Source organism: Quercus lobata, chromosome 8 (assembly GCF_001633185.2).
Source record: "Quercus lobata isolate SW786 chromosome 8, ValleyOak3.0 Primary Assembly, whole genome shotgun sequence".
NCBI classification, from domain to species: domain Eukaryota; kingdom Viridiplantae; phylum Streptophyta; class Magnoliopsida; order Fagales; family Fagaceae; genus Quercus; species Quercus lobata.
Window position 1 is genome coordinate 19,515,986 of NC_044911.1, and position 18,482 is coordinate 19,534,467.

General features: G+C 31.5%; 2 pseudogenes; both read left to right on the top strand.

Annotated features, from left to right (window-relative positions):
* Positions 1-4,470: 4,470 nt before the first annotated feature.
* LOC115957753 lies at positions 4,471-5,815 on the top strand (annotated as a pseudogene).
* Positions 5,816-8,755: 2,940 nt separating this feature from the next.
* On the top strand, positions 8,756-17,845 carry LOC115957761 (annotated as a pseudogene).
* The last annotated feature ends 637 nt before the right edge of the window (positions 17,846-18,482 follow it).

Genomic DNA, 18,482 nt, shown 5'->3' on the forward strand with positions numbered 1-18,482 from the left:
ATTCCAACCTGCTGAAAGGCCGGTGTCCATGGACTGTTAAAGTCCCAATGGAGTGCACCTAAAACTAAGGGATCTGGCTATGAGCTTCATTAAATTTGAAGTATGGGAAGACCATATTCTTATGGCATGACAATTGGCATCCTATTGTTACCCTTTCATTAGAATTTGGATATAGAGTGATTTATGCAGCCAGCAAGCCTGAAGCAAAAGTAGTCTGTTTTGAGGGACAATGTTTGGATTTGGAAGCTTGCCACGTCAATTTTTATGGTAAGATTTTGTAAGAGTGTGACGCTGTGGAAAAGCTTGGGATAGAGTTTGCTATTCACAAAGTTGGGCGAGCAAATTCCATTAATGTTGTCAACCATTTCTAAAAATTCCTGTACTTCATAATGTCTATGGTGGTAAAATATTTTTCGCACAGGTGAGATCTGAGGATTGCTACAAGCACCAGCTTGGCCAGCTCCCCAAAATGGATAACCAATATTTGTGATCTCCCCGCAGTTGAACGTATTTTGGTACTACAACTTGAGTACCGATCATCAGATCAGTACATAAAGACACAGGAAGCTCCACCAAAACCAAGGTTGTGACAAACAAAGAAACAAAAAAAAACTATAGACCATGAGAAAAAATATGGGAATTCACTTTGGTGGTGAAAATATGTAGAGAAGTGTGTTATTGATTAGTAACCTGAGTTTGATACATTGGTTGTTTACTAGGAATATATATTTTATATATTTATCCGTTAATATTATTAGATTAAATGAATAAATTCACCATCTTCTATTAGTTTAAGCTTTTAGGAGAATCAACAATTTGACAAATATTTTAAACTAGCAGCTGTGGAAGAAAGATAGAATTATAATTATTTGAACTATCTAACCTTGCCTGTTGAAGTGATTCTATCCTAAGGTGCCCACTAAATTGAGTAAGGAAGAATTTCAAATGTAATAATTAATGATGCAATCAGCCAAAAGATGCAAAAGAAGAAATATCCATTGTCGCGGTGTTTTTGATCATTTTAAATAAGATTAATCTAAGAAATTTTGCAATTTCAGCTCAAGTTCTTTACTAACAATTCAAGAAAATTAGTAACGAAATGGGCTCGATTACCATGCTAAGAACAAAATAAACATTTTGAGGTAGTCCCAATAAAAAGCATCAGAAATATGTAAGTACCTGCTCTTTAAATTGTAGTTTTGCTCTTTACATGGCACTTCTGTTTCTCCTTGAGTAGAGGTAATTTCAACCTGACCATAAATGAATGACAGTTATTCCCCACGTAAAGTACATGCATGTCTAAAGCTAATTTTGCTAATCTTGCAAAAGAGCATGACATCTTACATTACAAAATTCACTTAAAATGGAGTTTTGTTGTATGCTAAGGGCTTAGAAATTGAGTCCCAAAGATTTATTTTGCTTTGCAAGAGATCACATCTATGGCTAAGGATGTTTGAGGGAGAAAAGGAAAAAAATACAAAGGCCAGATTGTGCCATTGCTTTAGGGTAAAGGAATGGCAATTGGTGTTGAATATGAAACTAGTATTGTAAGATTGGTGATCAAGCTAAAGCCATAATATCAACACAACTATGAAATTTTTGAGGTGGTTCTTAAAGTTGCCAGCAAAAAGTTTATGTTAGCAAAATTTATAATAGAAGAGTCCAATCAAATTTGAATTGCATGTGGTCATGTAATTAAATTATTGGTCGGAGGTAAATCTTAGGAGTTTTCTTCCTTTGCCAAGGCCATTGGTTCTTTACTTGGTAAACAAACTATATCTTTTAACATTTTTCATTTTTTTTATAGGTTTGGATAATTGGTGTCTTTAATATATTAGTTAATATGCTATTTTAGAAAAAAATTGATAGTACTTTTATGAAAAATATAAAAAATTGTTTAAAAAATCAATTTTTTTCTTATAAAAAATAAAAAATATATATATATATATATATATATATATTCTAAACCAATACCCTTATTAAGTCATTTATAAACTTTTCCTTTTTGTTTATTGTAGCTTGAATTGAAATCATTGAACAATGTGCGCTAAAAAATAAAAAAAATTTACAGTGGGACACATTTTTAGAGACGTTATCTCATGAGCCAGTGCATATGAAATTTTTTCCACATTCACATTTCACACTATCGGCCCCTTCAAAGAAGATCATGCCACATGCCCACTTGCCAATTTGCAAGAGTGGGTACATGTTATACATTTTTTATTTTTCTGACAAAAGTAACGTGTCTTAATAGTTATTTAATTGATGAATTATATTTTTAGGTTATCATCTTGATCAATGTGTATTAATTAGTATTTTATTTCCTTTTCCTCAAAAAAAAAAAAAAAATTATTACCTAAAAAAGTTAGTAGTATTTTATTGAATCTCTTTATGCGTGAAGAAGAACAAGAAGCACTTGAGGGCGCAATGCATTTAAAATACGGTACAAGACAAAAGACAGTTCTTTAGGATTGAGGATTCTCAAGGGAAAATTTTAAATTCATCATTTTGATAAATTGGTGCACGTTGCACAAGCATCTATGTAGTAGTGCATCAAAAAGTTAGTATTTTCAATATCACTACAAAGTCTCAGAATTAGCTCAAGAAAAGGGAAGTCACTATCTTGTCGATACATAGCTTAACTCACATTCGATTGATCAAGTTGTGTCTTGACAAATTTTCAATAGAGTCTCGATTGATTAAGTTTCACTAGTTTAAATCTTTAATCAAGCCTGTTAAGTTGACTCAGAACTTGAAGTTCAAACCCTACTTGCAAAAAGTTATGGTTGAGGCTAACAAAAGCGACACTTTTAAAGAAGGTAAATCCCTTTCTGTTTCTCTGTTTTGTTAATTCTTTATGGGCTTATTATGTTAATTTCATGAAGGTTTTTCTTTTTTTTAATATAAACATTTTCTTCTCTCTATCTCTGTGTGTGCTAGGTTCCTGCCTTTTTGTTGGGTGGCTCACTTAATCCTTAAGAGTCGAAAATAATAAATATTTCAGTGACAATTAGGTGTCTATGCATGGAGAAATTATAGGGTTCTCATGGTGGACAAGTGACGTGGTTTACCATTTCACTAAAAGACTCCCACCTGTTTAAAATTACTGAGTTAGAAATTTTATTTAAATAGAAACTAATTATTGACTCAGCAATTTTAAACAAGTAGGAGTCTTTTAGTAGAATGGTAGATAAGTGACGTGGTCCACCAGAATTAAGAGTCCCATAAGTGTGCACTTGGGTTGAAGAGCCATCCGAAAGTTAAGGGATCTGGCTATGAGCTTCATTAAATTTGAAGTAGGGGATTAGAAGACCATATTCTTACGGCATGACAATTGGCATCCCATTAGAATTTGGATATAGGGTGATTTATGATGCAGCCAGCAAGCCTGAAGCAAAAGTAGAGTCTGTTTTGAGGGACAAAGTTTGGATTTGGAAGCTTGCCGGGTCAGATGACTTGGTTACCCTTTTGACAACAAGCTCTAGCTGCTACTCTTGTGCTGCCACCTATAATGAAATTAGAGTAAAAAGAATTGGAGGTGGATTGGTGGAAGAATCTTTGGTTTCAGCTAGTTATTCCTAGACATAGTTTCATAGGATGGTTGGCAATTAAAAACAAATTAACAACTAGAGACAGGCTAGCTAAACGGGGATATACTGGTGATACTTTGTGTGAATTCTATAGGGGCTGTATTGAGAGCAAAGACCACCTAATCTTTGTCTGCCCTTTTGCTAAAAGAATCTGGATATCCTGTTGAACTAGCAGAAGCTTTGATACCAAATTGTTGAACAAAACAGAGGACAACACGTGCTAAATATATTAAAAGAAAACTTTTAATTCAAAATATTGACAAGTTGACAAGACACATTGCAAGACACAAGTAATACTTTTCTATTTTGGGAACCGTTGATTTTGTTGAAATTGAAAACTTTTTGCTTAACGTATGTAGAATAAAAAAAGTTAAAAAGTGAATGTCTACAGATTCGGCAAAAAATAAAAGATGATACACACTTGTTAATCCTAATGAGAAGGAGAAGGAAAATGAAACTAGTCGAAAATACATAATTACTTTCTTGTTCTGTTCTTGTTATGTCCATCCCTTGCTTCCCAATTTGTGATACAATAAGTCTAGTGACACAATATTTTTCACAATTTTATTCATAACTAGTAACTTGCTTGTGTGATGCATGGATAATGTTATAATGTTTTATGTAATCTTTTTTTTTTTTTTTTTTTGGAGAGTGTTATACATATATTATAGCATTTTGTTTTAAAACTTCTTTAGTAATGACTAGTGAGTTCAAGTAATGAGCAAAAAAAAAAACTTTGGAGTAATTTTGTATAATAAAAGTTGATAAAAACATATTAATTTATTCCATATTATTAATCTTTATAATGTGATGTAATAAAGACCTTCATTACTAAATCTTTTTTTTTTTTTTTTCCTTTTTTTTCTTCAATACTTTGTCATTTGAGAGGGTTTATGAGGCAGATCATCATGGGAAAAAGGACTGGTTAGCTAATAATGACCAAAAATGTGGTCTTTATGCTTGGGTTGCCCTTGCAGATGACTATAATTCAATTGGAATTATTGGGGACCACCTACAAAAGATTGGAGATGTTAGGACAATTTCTGACATTATGGAGGAAGAAGCATGGAAGCAGGGTAAACTTGTGTCTAATCTGAAAAACCTCATTGAGGTCAAGAACAAGTGTTTGAAAGAAATGGAGGAAAGATGTACTCAAACTACAGTATCCCTTAGCAAGATAATAGAAGAGAAAGATAAGCTCCTTCAAGCCTATAATGAAGAGATTAAAAAGATACAACTGAGTGCGAGGGATCACTTTCAGAGGATTTTTAAAGACCACGAAAAGCTCAAGTTGCTAGTGGAATCTCAGAAAACTGAGCTCGAGCACCGTGGGGTAGAATTGGAAAAGCGTGAGGCACGGAACGAGAGCGAAAGCAAAAAGCTCGCTAAAGAGATTGAAAAGAATGCTATAAGAAATAATTCTTTGCAATTGGCCTCATTGGAGCAAGAAAGGGCTGATGTGAATGTATTGAAACTGGCTGAAGATCAGAAGAGGCAAAAGGAGGAACTCCATAAGAGAATAATTCAATTAGAAAAGCAACTGGATGCAAAACAAGCACTGGAATTGGAAATTGAGAGGGTCATTAAATGTCATGAAGCACATGGGAGACGATGGAGATGTGGAAATTCTGGAAAAAGTGGATACAATACTCAAACAGTTGCGAGAAAAAGAAGGAGAACTTGAAGATTTAGAAGCTTTGAACCAAACATTAACAGTGAAGGAGCGCAAGAGCAATGATGAGCTGCAAGAAGCTCAAAAAGAATTAGTTAATGACCTGAAAGACTTAGCTAGCCGTGCTCATATTGGCGTTAAGAGAATGGGAGAACTTGATAGTAAACCATTCCATGAAGCAATGCAAAGAAAGTATAATGAGGAAGAAGCAGAAGACAGAGCTTTAGAGCTATGCTCATTGTGGGAGGAATATCTGAAGGACCCTAACTGGCATCCTTTGAAAGTTATTACGGTTGATGGGAACCATCAGCAAGTTATAAATGAAGAAGATGAGAAATTGAATGATCTGAAGAAAGAATTGGGTGATGAAGTTTACAAGGCTGTGACAGCAACTTTAATGGAGACAAATGAATACAATCCTAGTGGGCGGTATATAATATCAGAATTGTGGAACTATCCAGAGGGAAGAAGAGCTACACTTGAAGAGGGGGTCATGTTTATATTGAAGCAATGGAAAGTAGCTAAACGCAAAAGGGGAATGAGTTGAAGGGAATAATATATTTGAGTCCTGTAACGGAACAATGTAGTGGAATTTGGAAGACATGTCACTGAGAGATGGAATAAGCTGCCCGCTTACATGATGGTGGTGGGTGTTCAAGGCATGTGTTCTCTGTAATTTATTGTGTTTCATATCGGAGGGACGTTCTCTCCTAGTCTCCATTGAACAACTTGTTGAAAGCAACTACATATTTAGCATTCTTCTTGTTCAATGGATGGGAAACTTGATGGAAAATCTATTTGAAAAGGCAATGTAGCCTTCAATCTAAAACTTGTGTTTTAAAATAAACTTATTTTCTTCCCAAAAAAATAAAAATAAAAATAAAAACCTATCAAAAAAAATTAATTTATTATATTGTAAATATAGTACCATTTGCATTCATTGTGATTTTATATAAACACTTAATTGTAAAATTGGTATAAGTTTCAATATTTTTGTTTATATTTTGGAAAAGTTCTTTTACACTCATCTTATATACAAATTCCCAAATAACAGTGACTTTACTCAGAGGTTCACCTTCTCAAGAACCTTGACCATGACTCCATCATGCGATTCTACACCTCTTGGGTTGATATCAATCGTAGAACGTTCAACTTCATCACCAAAATGTTCACTTCCGGAACACTCAAAGAGTAAGTAATCACATAGCCTTATTCTATTTTCCTCTATTTTTGTTTTAGAAGGCGTTAGTTTAGAGGGTTTGTATTACCAAAAGCGACATGTTCAAGTGTAACTTTTCAAAGGCAACTCTTCATTATATACATAAATGGTGTTTCATATTCATTTATTAAGTAAAATGAAAGTTATATGTCTTTTAGAGCATAAACAATGTTTAATACCATAGGAGAAGAAAATCACAAGATTCTTTCAAGATTGCTAGTTGTAGAATTGGGGATTAGTTGTAAATGGTTTTAATCTCCTACAAGAGAAAAATATACGTAATGAGTATATTTTTTAAAAATATTTCAAACTCACATATTTATGTGTAATTAAACATGAGTAATTCCTAGATACTCCCAGAGTATGGAGAATGGTGCTCCCTTCTCTTACATTCATGATGAGGTCTACTCATTAAATTCATGATGGGATCCACTGTGAATGTAAGAGGAAGAAGCACAATTCCTTCGTGCTCCAGGAGTATCTAAGAATTTTTCATTAAACATGAAATTGATGTGATATTGCCTATCAAAACTAAGATAATAGTGTAATTTTAAGCCATCAACGCCAAGACTCTATTTAATTCTCACCTACCACCACTAGGCAATTAATACCACCAACTCAATCTACACGTTAAGAAGAGATCTAGGGTTCAATTCCTACCTACACTAGAAATTGATTGGTGTTTTGGTTTAATAAAAAAAAAAACTATCATCAAAAGTAGACGCCAGAAGTTGAAACTTTCAAAAAAAAAAAAAAAAAACAATGTTAATAAATCCACTATGCATATATGATAATTCCATCAATGTGGTTAAAAATTATCATATGAGATTTGCCCTTTTAAATAATTCCACCCTTTAGAGATTTTTCCTTCCCTTTTTTATCATATTTATAGATAGAATTAATGGGAAAATTTATTGGGTTAAATTTAAACATAAGAGTTTGACTAATGAATACTCCAATAGATTTTGAAATTTTTTTGGAGTATATAATAATTAAATAAATACACATATAAGTTTATGAATATAATACTTATATATTATATATAAATATAAAATAGTGGTAAACTTAAAATGGTATACCGATATTAACTTGTATTAAAATATATATATATATATATATTTTTTTTTATCAAGTCGAAATAGTCTCTAGTACAGTATTGACTACGAGTAAGACCTCTAGCTTTTACTCATGAAATTGGTATTTTCTTCAATCATTCTTGATGGTGATTCTGGTAGTTATTGAAGTTTTAAAAAGTGAAGATGAATCCTTGGAATCTTTTGGCCTTTTGATTGTTGATGCTAAGTCGTATATAGATAATTTTAGCGGTATTAGTTTTTCTCATACTATAGATAAGGTAATTATATAACTCACAATCTTACTAGACCTGTTAATGGTTTGTCTATGAATGAAGTATGTTTCTCTACACCTCAATGATGTACTTCTCATCAATTATGGCTGAGTTTTATTAATGAAGTTTTCTTGTCTTCTTCTTAGGGGGGAAAAAAAAGGAAGCTATCATTTTTCTTTTTTTTCCTTTTTTTTTTTTTATAAGAAAGCAAAGAAAATGCTTCAATTGAGGTACTAAGTTATATAAAAAGTTTAGATTTTTTTTTTCAAATTTATTTATCACTTGGTTATGTTTATATTCAATTGGAGAACCTAATGTATTGCACCTAAAATCTTATTTTAGTCACACCTTGGGAAGGAGGGGTTAAAAAAATATATTTGAGAAGAGAAAATAATATTAAAATAGAATAGTGATGAGTGTTGAAACTCTGTAAATAGTAGATTAGCTAAACTAACAAAAGTGAGTTTTTTTTAGACTAAATTTAGCTAAAAACCCATTAGGGGAGAAAGGGTTCAAGTTGTGAGGTTAACAATATGTTGTAATTATCTCTCAAAAAATTGTTAATATAAATGCTCTAAAGCAATTCACTTATCGAGCTACACCTGATTCTAAAAAAGCTAAGAACAGAGGTCTAGCCCGGTGATGAAGCAACAACAAGAATCTTTACAAAGATTTTCAAAAAAAAAAAATAATTAATGGCAAAAGTACTATTTTATTCCCTATATTTTGGGAACATAATTAATTAGATCTCTAAATTTTGAGAGTAGTCAATTTAGTCTATGTTAATTATTTTTAACATGTAATCAATTTGCTTTCTATTGTTAACTTATTAATGGAAAATACATTCGTGACAAACGATTTGAATTATTGGAATGACTAATGTTAAAAGATTAAGTGAGATGCTAATGTGTATAAAACTCGTGATCATGGTGGTGTACGGGTACCTCATGTACTTAGCTGCCAAGTCATTGTCCGATGGGAGCGAGCACTTGCTGGAAATTCTTGGCCCTGGTTTTGTGGGCGGTCTGGTGCTGCCTATTCTCGGTGCTCTTCCGGAAGCCCTCCTCGTTCTCGGTGCGCACTTAGTTAATCGTTTTTAAAATAAAAACAATTTTGGGAAAAACTGATTTTTTTAATATTTTTATGTGAAAAGAGAAAAACTGATTTTTTTTTTTTTCACGGCTACTGTGGGTATGGTTACCACAAAGTACATAATAGGGGTATACAAAGTATCACTATGCTAGGAAAATTAGAGTGCTGTTTGATACACAATTTTAAATATTTGTTTTTAATTTTTAAACAATATTATATGTATTTCACAAAATTTTTCACTTGTAAGTATTTTCAAAAAAATAAAAACTGTTTTTTAAACGCAAATACCAAACGGATCCTAGAATGTAAAAAATTAATTAATATTTATTTTTAAAAATGTTTTATATATTTTTTAAAATAAACTAATGACAATAAAATGTAAATAAATGATGTGACAATTAATCCTTAAATTATTTCTCTTGATAATTATAATTCATAAACATACCAAATAATAAATAACCACAACTTTACAATTTTATAACCATTAAAAATGAAAATTTTATTATAAAAACGTACAAAATTGAAAATTTTTCCTTTCTTTTATGATATGTTTGGAATGAGGGTTTCCCTTCCCTGACCTTCCATTTCCCTCCATTCAAACAAAAGGTTATAGTATTTTTAACTTGGCAACGCCATCCTAAACTACCCAAAGACCTCCCAAAATCCCTAAAAAGCTTTTTTATAACCATATAAACTCCAATGACATCAAAAGGCTCCTTCAATAAATGGGAACTCTAATACAAAAAGGCCCTAAATCAAAATGATACATAAGGTTCAAATATAAGTAATCTCGTATTTTGTGTGTGTATATATATATATATATATATATATGTATGTATGTATGATCTTTTGATCCCAAAAAGAAAAAAGAAAAAGCATATGACCATCTTATACGGAAATTATGCATATAAAAAAGAAAAAGAAATTTATGTGATCCCCCTATTTTGTAAAAATATAAAAAATGGGTCTTGAACTGAAATAAAATTACACACACACACACACACATATATATATATATATATAACTTAATAAATAAGGCCAAATTAGTTTTGTAATAACCAAGTTTGTTTAAATTATAGGCCAATTCTTTTTTCTTTTTCTTTTTTTAAATTCGATAGTTATTATATTAGAGGAAAGATTTGAAAATTGGATGTCTTTATTGAAAATATTAGGAGATACTACTAATTGAGTTACAAGACTCTTGACAATTATTGATCAATTCTTGGTAGAATTTTTTTAGTTCCATTATCACTCAATTATCTTAATTTTTCATCCAAAAAAAGATCAAAAACTATAATTGGATGGAAATAATATTATTATAATATTATATTCAAAATTAGAGCTTTTTGAATAAATGTATTTTTTGTATTAATTCATATACTCGTAAAAAAATTATAATAATTTTAATTAAAATTTCTAAATAAAAGTATAAAGATAATAGTTAATGATCTCTAATTCAAATACCATATACTCTTTTGTTAGTGTAAGGCAGATGGTAAGATTATGGGTTCAAGACATATTGCTTGTATAAACTTACCATTAAAAATATAAAAAATAAAACAAAATTAGGAAAAGCATCAAAATAAATCTTTCTTCATATTTTTTTGAAAGGCCCTTGAGCTTTCAACAAATTAAGTTCTAAACAATTACAGAAAAAAAATTGAAAACAACTATCTTCTTTTCTTAATGAAAAAACAACATTTTTGAAGCTTGATTCTAAATTTAAACTCTAAAATATTTTAAATAAATTTCAATAATATATATATATATAATATATATTGAAAGGAAATTGACTATTACTTTTTTTTTTAATATAAATTAACCTATTAGGAAAATATTAATTCTAAAATATCATCATACGCTGCCGCTAAAAGAATATTTTGGCCTTCACCACTGAATAGGTTTGCAATTATTTGTGTATCATTTAGATGCACTATAGGCGAAATCTTGTAAATGATGCACAACTTTTTTTCCCCTTTTTGGGGAGTAATTTATTCCTTTTTTGCCCGGTACCATTGGCATGATATATATGGCCACGTGTACACAAGATTAACTTTTAAAATAGAACTTATTGGAATAATTTTTTTTAGAAGAATATTAGAATAATTAATTTGAAAGGAGACATGGGTTAATCCTACAGAATTTAGTGCAATTCAATCCTTTGCTATTGGTTGCAGGTTGCATGACGAAGTTTTCCAAAAAATTTCAATATTCATAACTTGATAACCATCATAAATCAAATTGCTGACCTTAGTTGGCTTACCGCTTAAGTCTCATCTACTTTCATTTTGCTCAAGAATTAATCATTTAATAATAAATATTAATGTTTGTAAGGTGTAGGGAGTAAGTGTCAATATTCAAGTTTTCAAGAGAAAGTTTTACACACATATACACTTAGATTATGTTAGAATAAAATTAGTTTTACACACATATACACTTAAATTAGGTTAGAATAAAATTTCTATCTTTTATCTATATATATTTTAGAGATATATATATATATATAATCATTTAATAATAAGATTTTTTTTAACCTCTTGCTTTGTTATATTATTTTATTGTATTGAAAGCTAAAATAGATTCACTGCTGCAACATATGTGTAGGTAAAATAGATAAAGGAACTTTTGGTGGAGCTAAAAAACTAAATTTTTAGCTTCACTGCTGTGGATGCTCTCTCTCTCTCTCTCTCTCTCATACCAACCTACACTCTCTCTCTCTCTCTCTCTCTCTCTCTCTCTCTCTCTCTCTCTCTCTCTCTCTCTCTCTCTCTCTCTCTCTCTCTCTCTCTCTCATACCAACCTACACTTGCTCATTGATTTTATAATGATCTAATCAACTCTCGTGTTGTATAGTATCGGGTATTTCTGGAACTACAGAAACTGCTCAAAATAAAGTCTCTATTGGAGTGGGAATGGTAGCTGGGTCAACTGTTATACTTCTTACAATAATATGGGGATCGTGTGTTGTTGTTGGGAAGTGCGACCTTGTTGATTCATTTGCACAGGATACAAAGGATACAAATGGGTGTAGTTTAACAAGTATGTACTTAAATTGAATGTTTTTATTTATTTATTTTATTTATTCCCTGCACCCCACACCCCATAAGTATTTATATTTGTAGAGTGATTATCTCATCATGAGTGTACGGTGGTTTTTCTTCATTATTAATCTTTAAAACTACTTATTTTTTGTGTATAAGTTCAAAGAGTTGGCTTTGTGAGTCCTTTATATTTTTTGGTACTTAGAAACATTAAAAAAAATGGAATACAAATCTTCTATGCCATTTTTTGTGTTTCACATTATACTCCATAAATCTCAATTTACCATATATTCACTTGATCCATATAAAATAAGCAAAGTTTAAAATGAAAAAATAATAATAATAAAAATAAACCACATAGCTTACCATGATTGCTGAAATATAAATGAAACTAAAAAAATGAGACAAATGATATATATTCTAAAAAATGCAATTTTTTTTCTTTTCCATGTGGGGTGGGAAAGGGAATCCCAAACCTATACGTCTTTGGTGGCTTTTTAATTGATACGGCACTATAGGATACAAGATATTATAAAAGGTAGACAAGTAGAAATGGTTCATAAACAATCCAAAGCATTAGGTTGGAGGTAATTGAAAGTGCACTAATCTAATTACTAGGTGCAAAAACAACCCCCAAATTTTAATTACAGTTGGATTAATTTTATGCGAAATACAATTAATAAACCAAAACTATCAATTAAAGCATGTACAAGCATAATTGAATAAAGCAAATAACCAAGGGAAGTAGGGAGAAGATGATGTAAACTCAAGATAACACCGGATGTGTTATCAAAGAGGAAAACTGGAGAACCCGATAGAGAAACCTTTTTATGGTCTGACAAGTCGAAATGATCCACTAGTAAATCAATTAGAGTAAATAAATATATAAAGACCCTCCAAGCCTAAGCTATCTAAAGTACTTGAACCCTCCAAACTCCAGCTACCAATGGACTTGATGAATTCTTGTCTTCACTAGGTTCCAAAATCCCACATTACACCCGATTGTACCACCATGTCTTACCAGCTAAATATGTGGCTAAGCTTCAATGCTTTCCAGGGTCCAAAACACTCTTAACACTTAGATTATGTGAGGGTTTTTTTTGGATGAAATCCTATCTCAAGATTTGACAATTGGAGAGGTAAGAGAGTAGAGAAAATCGAAGATATTTGTGTAGTAGATTGTAGGCTCACAATTACTAACTCTCCAATGGTGTTTCTAGGGTTTCTCTCCAAAACTCTTCTTACAATTTTGTGGCTAATGAGGATATATACAATATGGTGAAGGAGGGAAGGGTTGCACACAAAAATCATGCTATCAATGTGTCTTGCGGCTCACTCGTGGGTTGGCCTACCCACGAGATACCTTGACATAATAGGTTTTTGAATTTCCTCATAAGATCTCAACCTACTTGCGAGCTAGTCGCAAAACCCTCTATTTTAAGCAAATCTTCACCAACTTGAGACTAAACATATATACAATAAATCCCAAAAAATACAAGCAAATAATAAAAGGAATTACAAGCAAATTGACACAAAATAAAGCCAACAAGACTAACATGGAAAAATCACAACTTAATAGTAACAATAGAAATTCATTAAGTACAAACCACAAGACAATGCTTGGGTTAAACATAATAGTAATATAATTCAATGTTGGTAAACATGTGAATCATACTTAATTATGCATGTAGGTCTCTTGAAGCCTAGGCGCAAAGCAGAAACATGCATTTGAAGTAAATCGCACTTTTTTCAAATGCAGTATATAATAAACTTTAATAAAAAGGATTATAGCATATAATGAAATAAATAAATCAATCAAAATAGTAATATATTTTGCTTATTAGCTAAAATAGATGGTACAATTTTACACAAAATTTTTCAGTTTCTTAAAATATTTATATAGTAAATTTGAAAACAATTATTGATAGACGATATGATAATAATTTTGTGAAGGTCTGGACATTATGTGTACGGAGTGTACTTCATAGAATGTGAAACAATAATTTTCATTTCTATATTCCCTTTTATTTTAGATGGATGGTATCATACATGGACCCATTTAATATGTAGAAAACATGCCTAAACCGTGTCATCTTCTAAGTGCTTTCCATTCTGATTTCTGAGAGTTGGTTGTGGTAGGTTAAACTTATTATTATCCTAGACCACTGAATCATTTTCATATATGTCCTGTAGAGTGAAATGTTTTGTAACTGTATAATTAAATGGTTCACAAGGATTCATAACCAAATACAATCTCACATCTTTGCAGAATCTGGCATTAGTACTGATGTTTGAACTCAGTATGCTGCATGGATAATGGTCATATCTGTCATCCCACTTTTAGTTGTTCAAATACCGCAAATTCTCAATTTAACTTTAGGGAGGCACTTCGCAGTCTTGATTGGGCTTATTGTCTCTCTTCTTCTATTGGTTTCTTATATCCTTTATCAGGTACGTGTGCCTATAATTATATTTTCTTTGCTGGTTGGTAACCCAGTTCCATCTCCAAATTTTTTATTCTTTTATAGATAATATGGAGTGATCAAAAGATTTGTCTAATCATATGGAATTTTTTTTCAACAATTTTTTAGATTTTGTTCTTTAATCTGCACTGAAGTTGGTTAGAATCAGTGACCTCTCTTCAAGCTCCAATTCCTGTTCTGGAATATGGAGTAGACTGTATCTTATCTAGTTGAGGGAGAACATTGGCTTCTTAATAGGCTTAAAAATTCTAAATGGTAGTTTGAACTCTGACCTCTTAAGCATTTGCATATGCATGGTATTAAATTCTAAAACATATATATATATATATATAGATATAATTAATAAGAAACCATTACATATTTTAGAAATATATAGTTTAAAAAATGTGTAAGTTAATACCATGTATAATTTGAATCTATTAAAAAAATTAACCATGTAATTATGATTGTTTTTAATTATATTCGTGCATATGCAATGAATTACATACTATTAAATAATATGATAAGAATGTTTAAATGAAGTGATGAAAGAATAGAGATTGAGATGTTGAGTGTATTGTAAAGTGGATTGGAATAATAAATAAAGTAACATTTTAGATAGTATAAAATAGATATTTTTATGCAAACCCGGATGCAAATGCTTAAGAGGTTTAGCAATGCTAAACCATTGAACTAAGCTTTTCTTAGGAGAAAAGCACACAGAACTAATAGTTCAAGAATATTTGTATTTAAGTGGGTTTCAATTAACTTAATTGGTAAAGTTTTTAATGTTTAAATAAGAGACCTGGAGTTCAATTCCTGCTTATACTAATAATTGATTAGTGTTATAGTCTAATGACAAAGAGTTATCATCAGAAACGGACATTATAAGTTGAAACTCTCTCTAAAAAAAAAAGATTTAAGTTTTGATATATTTTTTTAAAATATAATTATTGCAGCTGATCAACAATTGGAATAGTTTGGAGATATTTGGATTTTACAACCAAAAATTCTAAAACTTTTTAAGTATAAAATGTAAACGCTCCCAAACTTTAATGACTACGGTTTTAATGTCTGATTTGAAACGTCTGATTTGTAAGTTTTGACATTACTATATGATTGTAGTCGTTTGGATAGGTAAATTTGAAGGAGTATTTTAATATCTGAGGTAGCTTGGCCATCTTTTCTGGTTTTAATGTCTGAACTTTCCATATTATGGTTTACTTTCTGATAGAGAAAGTTAAAAACATTGTGCAGGTCCTTCAGCCTTCGATCCAAACAAGAAAAATTGCTTATGTGAAGTACATGCTTGTTATATTAGAACTTCTAAAAAAACTTGCACCGGGAATGCAGCTCATGGAGAATGGTGAACCTAACAAAGACATCATTGAAATGTTAGTTTTTATTTATTTATTAACAGAAAATTGTTCTTTAATTTTTATTTTTCTGTATTTGATGAATTTTTTGTTGGATATTATGACAGGCTGTTTTCTGAAGTTGACAAAGATAGTGATGGACATATTTCATATTCTGAATTGGAAGCATTGATCGGTGGAATTCACTTTCAAGAGATCGAAGTGAATCATGATGATGCTATAAATAAACTAATGGATGATTTTGATACATCTCGTAATTCTCAAATTGAAAAGGTGGAGTTTGTCAATGGCATTTGTAGATGGCTATGCAAGATAAATCAGACTGTTGATCGCGATCCTGAACCTTACTCATTTAATAAGATTTTTGATGACTTTCACCAGGTAAATTGAGTTGTTTCATATTCATTATCTTCATATCAACAGATTCTTAATTAAAAAACTTTCTTGGAAATTTATACGCAGCAAACAAAAGATGAGCATGCTCAGTTGGATGTGAGGGATCCGCGTGATAAAAAAGTTGAGGATGTTAAGAATTCCAAATGGACCTCTATCAATAAGGCAGTACTATTGTTATTGCTTGGAACTATCATTGCTGTTGCTTTTGCTGATCCCCTGGTAGATGCAGTCGAAAACTTCTCTGATGCCACTAGTATTCCTGCTTTCTTCATCTCTTTCATTGTGCTGCCTTTGGCTACCAGCTCTAGGGATGCTGTGTCAGCAATTACATTTGCTAGCCGTGCCAAGCGGGCAGCAGCCTCATTCACATTTTCGGAGGTTTGTTTCTTATTCCCTACTCTTCTTGTCTATGCTGTGTTTATTGTTTAGTGCTTACTCTCTAGAGTTGATCATGCACAGATAGATTACAGAATTGCAAGATATGTATTAAATTGTGATATTAGTGTATTAGCTAGATTCCCAAAATTTGAAACTGCTATTGCGAAACAAAAATTAGGACGGTAGTACTACATCATTTTGATATGTGGATTTTTAAATTTAAATTAATTTTGGCACTCCTTCCTCTTTCAAGAATCGGAGGGTGAGGTCCTGGATTCTAAATTCATTGAGTGCATGTGTAACTTACAAACTAATCAATAAATAAATCAGTTACTTTGGGTTGTTTTGAGACTTCACTGGTGAGTGGAACCAGTTACCGAGATTCACTACCCATCCTTGGAAGTCAAGGAACACCAGGCACTTCAATTCTGACCATAAACCTGAATTTAGTTTTTGGTGGCCTTAAAAGCTCTTTTAGCTGACTAAACAATAGAAAAGTGTGTAACTTGCTTGATTTTCTCTGTGAACCTGATCATTTTACTGGCTGTAAAAGGCAGAACAATCCATCAAAATATGGTTGTTATTGATGACAAGTTGGTAGTATGAATTTGATATTATACCTCTGTTGTAGCTTTACATCGACAATTTTTTGTCTGTTACTTAATCTAATAATAGGTCTATCTAAACATATTCCCGTATTTGACAGGCAGCAATGAAAGCAACGATGTGTATAAGTTATGCTTTCATTTGAAATTATTGATTTTTCTAGAGAAATTCAACTGCAAGTGTCATAAAACATCTATTTCTTGCTGCAGCTATATGGGGCAGTAACGAAGCATAATGTTCTCAATCTCCCAGTCTTCTTGGCCCTTGTTTACTTCAGGGGATTGACATGGGATTTCTCATCTGAAGTGCTGGCTATTCTTATTGTCAGCATTGTGATAGGTGCCTTGGCCAGCTTCCGCACCCATTTACCTCTGTGGACTTCTATACCAGCTTTTCTACTTTACCCATTCTCCCTGGCCCTGGTTTATGTTCTTCATTACGTTTTTGGCTGGTCATAAAATTGCGGATGTCCGAAAATTATGATCGGTGGGTAACACATTTCCTGTGTGAAGAAGAATCAGGGTTGTTTCTTTAAATCAGCCGTGCTTGTTTAGCTTGCTTAAGAGAGTTGTGTGTAGTTTAACTTTAGAGTGGAGTTTGTAGTACCTTTGTATTAAAAGTTAGAACCTCATTTTCTCTCTTGTCTTTTTGTTTCTTAAAAAAAAAAAAAAAGGGGTTACATATGCTTGTTTAGTGTGTAAAACATTTTAATTTTAGTAAAACATCTAGATTATTAGTTTCCCTATGAAAAATAAATAATTGTGCGTATGGTAACACAATTAATAAGAAACTCTATAGACACAACAAATCTCAAATGTGGCAAATTATTTTATTTTAAAAAATAGAACATATTTTCAGTGGTAAGTAAAAAAGTAACTTACATAATAGGTTTAGATAAGAACTTTTTGGTGAAAGACGATTCATTAAAACAAACTAAAAGGGAACAACAGGATTAGGACAAAACCTGTTAACATACACCCCATTGAGATCATCCTCAAAAACATCCAACAAGTCCACATGCGGACTATGAAAAGAAGAAAAAACACTATCTAGACTAAAACTCATTCTAGCAAGGCTATCCGCACATCTATTCGCCTGACGGAAACAATGCTTCACACGAATCTGAGAAAACCGGCCAATCAATAGCCTACAATCATCCAAAATAGGAGAAATAATGCTGTTTTCAAAAGCTGGCTTGTTCAAAATATCCACAATAGCTTTGGCATCAATCTCAATCTCAAGAGAAGAAATATTCAGGTTGCAACACAAGATAAGACCCTCACTAGATAAGAACTAGTAAAA